At 44.0% G+C, this 11,799-nt stretch overlaps 2 long non-coding RNA genes across 3 annotated transcripts in view; one reads left to right on the top strand and one right to left on the bottom strand.

Moving 5' to 3' along the window:
• LOC138769392 (uncharacterized) overlaps positions 1 to 11,799 on the bottom strand; it is a 95,606-nt gene that overhangs the window by 16,223 nt on the left and 67,584 nt on the right. The window lies entirely within an intron of this gene.
• Positions 1 to 11,799, top strand: part of LOC138769391 (uncharacterized) — a 56,101-nt gene that overhangs the window by 34,222 nt on the left and 10,080 nt on the right. The window lies entirely within an intron of this gene.

Genomic DNA, 11,799 nt, shown 5'->3' with positions numbered 1-11,799 from the left:
GTGATCTCATTACAAAGGGTAGTGGTGATGTAAGGGCCCAGAATCAGGCAGATAACGCTCCATGTAATAAAGTTAATGATCAACTGAGGAGCTGATCGTTTTCTTTCAACATCTGGCTGCCGCCTGCTCATTGCTACATGTAATAGCTGATGGGCGGACAATGGCTGATTGGGTATAGAAAATATTAAAGCTGTTTTACTTACCTGTCCACGCTCCCCCAGTGTCCTCGTGACTTGTTTTGAGGATTTCCTTCTTACAGCAGCTGACACTTCCGAACCCTCAGCCAATCACTGACCATGGCGTTATCCTGTCTTGGTCAGTGATTGGTTGAGCGGCTTGTCACTTCAGAGACTGGTTTGGAAGTGTCGGCTGCAGTGCGCAGAAAATCCCCAAACAAGCCACAGGGACACTGGGGGAGCGTGCACAGGTAAGTACAACAGCTTTATTGTTTTGTATTGCAAGGGATGCATGGATATCGATAAAAATGTCCGTGCAGCCCCGTCCCACCATGTAATAAGCTCAATAAGCACACACTAATACGGCCGTAACACAATCACAGTCCACAAAATGTATCTTCTTCCACTTAGGAAACAATCATCATTCCATGTGATTAAATGGCATGCACATACTATGTAACAGGCCTATGGGCAGAGTGACCCTGCAGGCTATCCTGCCCGAAGCAGCACATGGTAGCAGAGTGTCCTGGTATATGTAAGGCCACCAGCCGCTGCTTCTGCATCGGTCGCCCTATATATCTATAGAAGTTGTATAGGTCACAAAATAGTACTCCGTCCTGACCCATGGGGGTCTTCAATGAGATGAAATATCTAGGAATTCTCTTTTCACTCATTTTCCCTGGTACTATAAATTACTATAGCTATATATATATATATATATATATATATATTATATATATATATATATATACCAACCAGACCAATGCACATGGGTCCGGCTGCTATATATAGATTGGTGGTCCGTAACCTAGACAAATAGAGAGCAGCATATTGGGAAAAGGAGGCAAGTTTGCTAAATGAATGTATTTGCAAAAACATAGAAGTAGAGAAATCCTACAAGTTTAAAGGGGTATCCCACTCAAACATGACTTGTGATATGTTGCTGCCCATGGTGGGACTAACAATTCCTTCCATACTTGTTATCATCTATTCAGTCTCCTTCCCCCAGTTCTCAGCTGCTGCTGCTTTCTGCTGAAGCCACAAAAATCTGTGTGCAAGCTTTTCTCTCAGTTTCCCCCTCCTCCCCCCTCTCTTCTGAGACGGCTGATGTAAAGAAGTCCCTGGCTGGCTGTATCTGAAACTTTGCAGATTCTTTGTAATGCTGGGAGGGTTATTCTGAGGTCAAGTTGCTAATAAACTTGCAGCGATTAATCCTTCCAACATTACAAAGAAGCTACAGTGTTGCAGATAAGGCCTGCCAGGGACTTGTTTACATCAGCTGTCTCAGAGGGGAGGGGGGAGGAGGTGGAGACTGAGAGAAAAGCTGGCACACAGATTTTTTTTGTCTTCAGCAGAAAGCAGCAGCACAGAACTGGGGGAAGGAGACTGAATGGATAATAACAAGCATGGAAGGAATTGTTAGTCTCACCATGGGCAAAAAAATGTAGTCTTCCAGTACTTATCAGATGCTGTATGTCCTGCAGGAAGTGGTTTATTCTTTCAAGTTTGAAGAGCAGGAGATGTTTTCTGTTTTTAATCTTTTTATTAATTATTCATACAATAAAGAATTACAATGTCATATTAACGTTGCATGAAGATCTGAGCTATATCATAAGCAAAAGAAATCAGAAACAACTTATATAGAACAGTATGAGTGCAGGAGAGGTTTTCTAAGGGGATTTGTTATTGCTTTTTGACAATTCCTGACATGGACAGAGGTGGCAGCAGAGAGCACCGTGTCAGACTTGAAGGAATACACCACTTCCTGCAGGACACACAGCAGCTGATAAGTACCTGAAGACTAGAATTTTTTTAATAGAAGTAAAAAATCTCTGGCACTTTCTGACACCAGTTGATTTGAAAGAAAATTTAAATTTAAATAAAATTTAAAATTAAGTACCACGCCCCCACCCCCCTCCCCCCACCGCCAGATCCTGTATGACCTTGACTGGGGAATGCGGATGCATGCTGCCATTGATAGTGTGGTATACGTCTGGATGTTTATCGGAGGTTCGTCCTCATGAGTGTGACTGTCATTAGCCGATAACAGATTGGCTCATTAGCTGCGAGCGGCTCCAGTCACACAATTAGCGCTGCACGCAGCACACTTGGCGGGATCGGCAGGAGAGCACGCTGCGTCTTTTCTCAGCCTCGCTGTCAAATGGCTTTTCTATTTGTTATACTCATTGGCTTCACTGATTGTAATTATGTCCAGGATATCTTTTCTCTGAAAGGGATGCTCCACCACCGAGCCGCTGTGATATCTTGTCTCTTAAAGGGATGCTCCACCAAAGTGTCACTTCCTCAGTACCCCTTCTATAGGGCATACATAGATCATAGGAGATGAGAGAGTCAGCCATAATGGAGTATAATACAGGGAGTAACTCAGGATCAGTAATGTAATGTATGTGCACAGTGACCTCACCAGCAGAAAAGTGAGTGCAGCTCTGAAGTATAATACAGGGAGTAACTCAGCATCAGTAATGTAATGTATGTACACAGTGACCTCACCAGCAGAATATGGAGTGCAGCTCTGGGGTATAATACAGGATGTAATTCAGGATCAGTACAGGATAAGTAATGTAATGTATTTACACAGTGGCCCACCAGCAGAACAGTGAGTGCAGCTCTGGAGTATAAGGCTATGTGCACACCTTGTAAGAGAGCGGTCGTTCCGTGGCCTGGCCTCAGAAAAGATCATCCCGGACGGTATTGCAGTACCAGCCGGATGATCTTTTGCGTCGCTGAGTTCTTACGCGGGCACATCAGTGTGCGCCCACATCAGAACACCCCTCTGCACACAATGGAGCGTGCGGCCAGAGCCACTCACTCAATAGTGTGCACTGACAGGTTTTCTGCGCTAAGGATCCCGGATGGCGTGTATACCATGTGTATACACCCTGGCCGGGATTCCCTCAGCCTGCAGCACAACGTAAGTTCCGTACTAATCACGGCCGTTGTAACAACGGCCGTGATTACCGTGGAACTTACATTGTGTGAACATGGCCTAATACAGGATGTAACTCAGTATCAGTACAGGATCAGTAATGTAATGTATGTACACAGTGACCCCACCAGCAGAATAGTGAGTGCAGCTCTGAGGTATAATACAGGATGTAACTCAGGATCAGTAATGTAATGTATGTACACAGTGACCCCACCAGCAGAATAGTGAGTGCAGCTCTGAGGTATAATACAGGATGTAACTCAGGATCAGTAATGTAATGTATGTACACAGTGACCCCACCAGCAGAATAGTGAGTGCAGCTCTGAGGTATAATACAGGATGTAACTCAGGATCAGTAATGTAATGTATGTACACAGTACATACAGCTTGTCCTTTCTCATCATTGGGGTCCACAACTTTGCCAAAACCAGAAAAAACCTTCAGCATTATGTTTGTGGTCATTAGATTGACTATTTGCAGCAAATGTTACTCGGCCTACGGGATCTCTTGTGACCATTTGGCAATGAGCGCCATACTCGCAGTACTCCATGGCTGTGTTTTGCCGCCCTGGTTACTATGACAACCGGCATTAGGTCCTCTGACACGTAATGCGATTCCACTCTGGACAGATGCGGATGATAGATCAGATGAACAACAGCGACGTGACTCATTGAGGACTATTCACACTCATTGGAAAAGAAAATATAGAAATGGAATTGTATAGAAAATAGGTCCAGATTAGAGATGAGCGAACCTGGAGCAGCTGGAGTCCATCCGAACCCGATCGTTTGGCATTTGATTAGCGGTGGCTGCTGAAGTTGGATAAAGCCCTAAGGCTATGTGGAAAACATGGATATAGTCATTGGCTGTATCCATGTTTTCCAGACAACCTTAGAGCTTTATCCAAGTTCAGCAGCCCCAGCTAATCAAATGCCGAACGTTCGGGTTCGGTCAGACTCAAACACGAACCCGGTTCGCTCATCTCTAGTCCAGATACAATGGGGTCATGGACATGGCGGATGCTGAGGTGGAGCCTATCCATATGGGTTATGTGAACCCAAACTAGCCCAAGGGTCTTTTCTTTTTGAAATCACGGGAAAGAAGAAAGATGATGGTAATCACTGACCTTCGTGTACTATGTGGAGTGTGTGCAGACCTAGGCCGAGAACTAGACCTCTAATATGTTATATAATCCATCATTAGTCCTGGGGCTCGACCTGTGTCTTCTGTTTCCATTATAAAGACCTTAAAGTGGTATTCCGCATACATTATATTTGGTTCCCAGCTGAATGATCCCCCCTCCGCTTCCCAGATAGACTCGTCTGGCAGTGACAGCCAATCACTGGCCGCTCCGCTGTCCCGTCTCCTTCAGTGATTGGCTGAATGGGCTGTCACTAACAGACAAGTCAGTCTCAGAAATGGAGGCAGGATCGTTCCGCTAGAAACCAAAGATGACGTAGTAGGACATCAGAAGAGCGAGGAGAGTTATAGAGGTTGTCCACCTTATACTAACTTATCTGCTCACCACAGGATAGGGGACAAGTATGAGATTGTAGGGGGTCTGACCTCCGTATCCCCCGCCCATATCCAGATCGGCCTCCGGTCCCTTGGTTATGAATACAGCCATGGGTACGACATGTGACCCGCGGCTCTATTCATTACTATGCAGCTGCTGGAAAGAGCAGAGTGCTGTACTCGTCTCTCTCCAGCGGCTCCATAGAGAATAAAAGGAGCTGCTGGAGAAAGCCCAGTACAGCACTCAGCTCTATCTGGCAGGTACAGAGGAAGGTCACGTGCTGTATTTATGACAAAGGATCCAGGGGGCGATCTGGAGATCGACATGGCATACAGAGGTCGGACCGCCGCAATCTCATACTTTTCCCATATCTTGTGAATAGGGGAAAAGTTAGTTTAAGGTGGAGAAACTCTTTAAGAAAAGGCTGTTTGTAAATTCTTGTGGCATATATGCCAGAGCAGTCCAACTATGGAATACGTAAGTGGTAACAAAATTTTGATGGGTCATAGAGACTTGTCAAAGTTTTGAACGGTCCGGGTGTGGGTGTTCAGACCCCATCAATTGCTAGAAAGAGTGTGAAGAATCGTTCGACTAAGCTCTTCTCTCCCTGGTCACTGCAGGAGATGGTTCTATAGATGTACTGTAGAATTTATCTCCTTCAGGATGATTGAAAGAGCAGCGAACTGGGGAGAGAAGAGCTCAGCCAAGCTCTTCTCCTTGATTGTTCTTCTGATCGATATGTGTCTGAACACCCAGACCCTGTCCTACTAAAACCTTTAATATGTCTCTCTGACATGCCAAAAGTTTGTTAATAGACTGTAAGGGTGGTATTACACGGAACGATTATCGTTCGAAAAATCGTTAAATCGTTCGGATTTGAACGATAATCATTTCGTGTAATAGCAGGCAACGATTAAACGACCAACGAGAAATCGTTGATCGTTTAATAGGATCCGGACCTATTTTTATCGTTTGATCGTTCGCTCATCGTTCGCATATCGTTCGGTGGAATGAGAATTCACAGCTGAAACGTACGCGATAGCAACGACTAAACGACCGCAAGAACGATCATTAATAACGATCTTCGTTTCGTGTACTTGGGCGAACGATTTCGGGTCGTTTGCCTTAGCGGTCGTTTAGATAGTTTATCGTTAATCGTTAGTCGTCGGAAAATTGTCGTCGGAAAAATGTCACCAGGAAGCACTTGTGTTTCCCAGGATGCATTGCACTCTGGCCTTTGGTAACTCTATAGTTACTGGAACTCACTTTCGTAGTACTATATCTTCTGTTGTTACATATAAAGGCTCATGTAAGAATTCATGTAAGTAGATGAATTAAAGGGGTTTTCCCATCTGGGCTTGTTATCCCCCTATGAATACCAAGCTGATCTCTGGGGGTCCAACCACCCAGGCATAAAGCGTTAACATGCCCAGAGGAGAGAACCCCTTTGAAGGCATTTTTTCTTTTTAAATCAACTGGTTTTTGAAGGTTCTACAGATTTTTAATTCACTTTAAAAATTTTACTTATCAGCTGCTGTATGTTCTGCAGGAAATGGTGTATTCTTTCCGTCGGAAATTCTCTGTTCGGGTTCTGTAGTGTAAACCCACCCTGACACAGTGCTCTCTGCTGTCACCTCTGTCTGTGGCAGAAACTGCACAGAGCACAAGAAAGTTTCTATGGGGATTTGCTCCATCTCTGGACAGTTCCTGACATGGACAGAGGTGGCAGCAGAGAGCACTGTGTCAGACTGGAAAAAATACAGCACTTCCTGCAGGACATACAGCAGCTGATAAGCACTGGAAGATTGGAGATTTTCAGAAGTGTATTACAAATCTGCATAACTTTCTGACACCAATTGGTTTTAAAAAGTTTTTTTCCCCCCCTCCGGAGTTCTTTTTTTTAAAGGGGTACTCAGCAAAAATCTTTTCTTTTCAAACCAACTGGTTTCAGAAAGTTATTTAGATTTGTAATTTACTTCTATTGGACTCTCTTCTGCCACCTCTGTCCATGTCAGGAACTGTCTAGAGCAGGACAGTTTTCCTATGGGGATTTGCTCCTGCTCTGGACAGTTCCTGACATGGACAGAGGTGGCAGCAGAGAGCACTGTGTCAGGCTGGAAAGAAAACATTTCCTGCAGGACATAAAGCAGCTGATAAGTACAGGAAGACTTTAGATTTTTAAATAGAAGTAATTTAGAAATCTATAGAAACCAGTTCATTTAAAAAATTTTTTTTTTTTTTGCTGGAGTACCCCTTTAAGTGTATGATATTCCAGTGTACACAGGTAAAAATACTCCTGCTAAGAAGGCCAGAAAGGGAGCTAGAAACAAAGAACAGCAGGGGGCGCCACCACTGACATGTTATATATCTCATAACAACTACAGGATTTTTTAAACAACTATAATGGAAGAAATATTTATATACTGCAGATATGCATAGAGGGACAGCCCCTTTAAGGTGTGATAGTGGCATATGCCTATACCTACAGACCCTACGTCTTGTCCTAGCCCATCCTAATTCTATCAGTATAAGCCAATGTTACATTCTCCTCTCTATTGTATGACATGTTCCCAGCCTGTCTGGACTGACCCCTCCAGGAGCAGAATAACTCATGGATTGCATCAGTGCTGAGGACACCAGGACTCTTACTCATTGTGTGCGGTGGCATGAGCCGGCGGACCCTGTTAGTCATGGAAAGAGTGGGATGAATAAAATGGATAAGGAAGTTGCAGAAGGGTGGGAGCTATCAAAACAAGAGGACAGAGAGTTGTTTTTATGCATAGCTTCATGGTGCAGATGAGCGTTGGAGCGACCTCCTGCAGGAATGTCCCGCGACCTCCAATAACAACCCCCAATTTCCCACTTCTTGGTGCCAAACACTTGTTATAAGAAAATAATCCACACTGATGCATTGCTGGACCCTATAGATCACTACAACCCCCAACATGATCCAGTCACTTCGAATAATCAGAATGTAGTTGTATTATATTGTATATATACACCACTATAGCCGCCATGATAGTTATACAGAGCGTTATCAAACATGGTGTAAAGTGAGACTGGCTCAGTTGCCCCTAGCAACCAATCAGATTCCACTTTTCATTTTCCAAAGAGTCTGTTAAGAATGAAAGGTGGAATCTGATTGGTTGCTAGGGGCAACTGAGCCAGTTTAACTTTACACCATGTTTGATAAATCTCCCCCATTATCTCTATACATAGAACAGTACAAACCGCAGTGGTTCTTAATACCACCAATAATACACTATAAGGGTATATTCACACGGACGGGCTCGCAGCGAGATTCTCGCTGCGAGCCTGGCAGGTCCTGGCAGTTCCCATACACTACATACTTGCTGCGGTCTAAACGACCGCAGCGAGTATGTAATTATACCGCCCTTAACCCCTTCTCCTCCCCCGCTGTGTATATACTTTACCTGTCCTCGCTGCACGGGTCCGGCGTCCTGCTCTCCCGCCCGGCCAATCAGTGGCTGCGGCTGGGCAACACACTGATTGGCCGGACAGGAGAGCAGGACGCCGGACCCGTGCAGCAAGGACAGGTAAAGTATATACACAGCGGGGGAGCAGAAGGGGTTAAGGGCGGTATAATTAAATACTCGCTGCGGTCGTTTAGACCGCAGCAAGTATGTAGTGTATGGGAACTGCCAGGACCTGCCGGGCTCGCAGCGAGAATCTCGCTGCGAGCCCGCCCGTGTGAATATACCCTAAGGCTATGTTCACACGTAGTATGAGACCGCCCATTCCGGAACGGCCAGTCTCAAAAAAGATCATCCCAGCCGTTACTGCAGTACCGGCCTGATGATCTCTAGCGTCGCTGAGCATCCGTTCGCGCCCACATCAAAATTCCCCACTGCACACTATGGAGCGTACGCTCCACAATGTGCACTGACAGGGTTTTCTGTAGCCGCTATTCAATAAATAGCGGCCGCAGAGTACTGACACGTCAGTTTTCTACAGCGCCGCTAGGGATCCCAGCCGGAGTGTATACCCTGTATATATACTTCGGCAACAACGGCCGTGATTAGTACGGAACTTACGTTGTGTGAACATGGCCTAAATAGAATACTGTAACCCCCAATATGACTGCGGGACATCACCATAATACGATTGATTTTCTTTACACAGTATGAAAAGACTTGAGATTTTTAAATAGAAGTGAGCTACACATCTATAGAACTTTCTGAAACCAGTTGATCTGAAAGATTTTTGCTGGAGTGCCCCTTTAAGGATATGATATTCCAGTGTACGCAGGTGATAATACTCCTGCTATGTATTTAGAAAGTCATGTATAAGTTATAGTCCAACCAATGAAATTGAGAAGTCTCAGAATAAGCTGAGGATGGCCCCTTGTGTGTGATCGGTGTCACATGACCGGTCACATGATGTGAGTATAAATCCACCTGTTAGAGGACCGAGAAGCCTCCAAACAGCGAAAGCACAAAGTTGTAGAGAAAAAGTGATAAAAGCATTCAACATCATTATACCAGTATGGAAAGAACATGGGGCAACTACACACCTGACCATAGAAGGTGCCCACCAAAACTCACCGAGTGGGCAAGGGGGGCATGGAGGCGTCTGTCCATAAGACTCAACGCAGAGAGGAGCAGAAAAACAGAAGAAAACACCAAACGTGACCCGCTCCTCACATACATGGAGGAAGGTTCTCTGCTCAGATGAGACAGAAGTTGAACCTTTTGGTCATCATGGGTTACGATACGATTGGTGCAAATCCAACACTTCCCATCACCCCATGGACACCATTCACACTGAGGAACCTGGTGGGGGGCAGCATCGTCCTGGGGGGGACAGGGACTGGGATGAGGACTGTGGAAAATCTGTTGGTGTGAAAGGTCACCTTCCAGCAGGACAGTGACCCTAAGGGCCCTATTCCACGGGACGATTATCGTGCAAAAAATCGCTATATCGTTCGAATTTAAACGATAATCGTTCTGTGTAACTGCAGGCAACGATCGGAAAATCGTTTGTGTGTCGTTGATCGTTTATTTAGATCTGAACCTAAAATTATCGATAATCGTTCGCTGTAATTCCACATTCGTTCGCTCAAGTTCCGCATTTGTTAATAATCGTTCAGTATAATTGCACATTGTTCATTGTTTTGCTGGGATCAAATGGAGTAACCGATCATAGTAACGATCGCAATAACGATCATAGTAACGATTGTATCTAACGACCATCGTTCTGTGTAATATGGTGAACGATTTTAGGTTAACGATAGTTTATCATTAGTCGCTAATTGTTATGCCCCACTGGACAAGACCATAATACATTTCCATTATACTATATAAATAGAACACTACAACCCCCAAAATAACCTGATCACTGGACATGACCACAGTCCACATAGAAAACTACAACTCCCAATATACCCCTAAAGAAGACAATAATATAATTCTATTATACTCTATACATAAAATACTACAACCCCTAACAAGTCCAATGACAATGCGATCATAATACGATTCTAATTTACTGAGTACAACACAACCCCCAACATTACTTGGCCACTGGACATGTCCATAATGGATAACTACAACTCCCAACATGACCGATCACTGGGCAAGACTGTAATCCAATTCTCCTGTAATATACACATTGTAAACTGCAGAACATAAAGTGACCCCACCCAGAGGGTAACTATAATATAATTCCATCACACTCTATACATATAACACTACAACCCCAAACTTTGCCCAGCTACTGGGCATGACCATAAAATAAATCTGTTATATTGTGTACATATAGTACTACAACACCCAGCATGACCCATCCACCGGAGGTAAGCACAGTACAGTTTTATTGTACTTTATACATAGGATAATACAACCCTCAGCGCCATGACCATAACTATGCATGAAAGACTACAACCCTCAGCATGACCTGACCACCAGAAAAGATCCTAATTCTTTTATACTGTATACATTGAAGACTACAACACTCAACATAGCATAACCTGACCTGGACCTGAGTGTAATACAGCAATAATATGGTCTATGAAAAAAACACTACAACCCTCAACAAAATTTGACCAAAGGTTGCAACCATAATACAGTCGTCCTTTACTCTATACATAGAACACTACAATCCCTAGCATGACTGACCTATTGCCAAGACCATAAGACAGGCCTATTATATACTGTACGTAGTACACTACAACCCCCAGCATGGCTGACCAATGGATATGACCGTTAGACAGTACTATTATATACTATACGTAGTACACTACAACCCCCAGCATGGCTGACCAATGAATATGACCGTTAGACAGTTCTATTATATACTATACGTAGTACACTACAACCCCCAGCATGGCTGACCAATGGGCATGACCATAAGACAGTCCTATTATATACTATACGTAGTACACTACAACCCCCAGCATGTCTAACCAATGGACATGTCCACAATAAAATTATGTAATTTTCTGCACATAAAATACTCCTAACTGTAATAGAATTCTATTATACTCTATATACTACAACCTCCAACATCCGTCAAACACTGGCCATGGCCATAATACAATCATGTTATATTGTGTACATACAGTACTACAACTCCTAACGCGACTGACTATTGGACATGACCATAATTCAGGTCTGTTATGCTCAATGCAAAGAACACTACAACTCCCAACATTGGAGATACCCATAGTGCGGTTTTATTTTACTTTATACATAGAATACTACAATCATCAGTATCCCCCACGATGCAGTTCTATTATACTACAACTCCCAACCTGACTGACCCGAGGACATGACCATAATACAATTTTATTAAACACTTGAGAACAAACACTACAACCCCCAACATAACACGACCACTGGAGATAGCCATTGCCCAGTTTTTTATGCTCTGTGCCAGGGATGGTGAACATTTGCCTCCTCAGCTGTAGCTTTGGCTGTCCAAGCATGATGGGAATTGTAGTTTTGCAACAGCTGGAAGGTTGGAGGCCCCCTATCCCTGCTTTATACATAGAATATGGATATTATCTACCAGCAACCAAATATAATATTATTCATCACAACCCTCAACATCACCCAACTACTTTTCAGGAACCTACTCTATGTGTAGAAGACTACAACCCCCAGCAGGACCTGACCACTAAACAGGACCAAGATATAATC

Source organism: Dendropsophus ebraccatus, chromosome 12 (assembly GCF_027789765.1).
Source record: "Dendropsophus ebraccatus isolate aDenEbr1 chromosome 12, aDenEbr1.pat, whole genome shotgun sequence".
In the NCBI taxonomy this organism is placed as follows: Eukaryota; Metazoa; Chordata; class Amphibia; order Anura; family Hylidae; genus Dendropsophus; species Dendropsophus ebraccatus.
The sequence above is the reverse complement of the archived record's forward strand: the minus strand, read 5'-3'. Positions and strand labels throughout refer to the sequence as shown.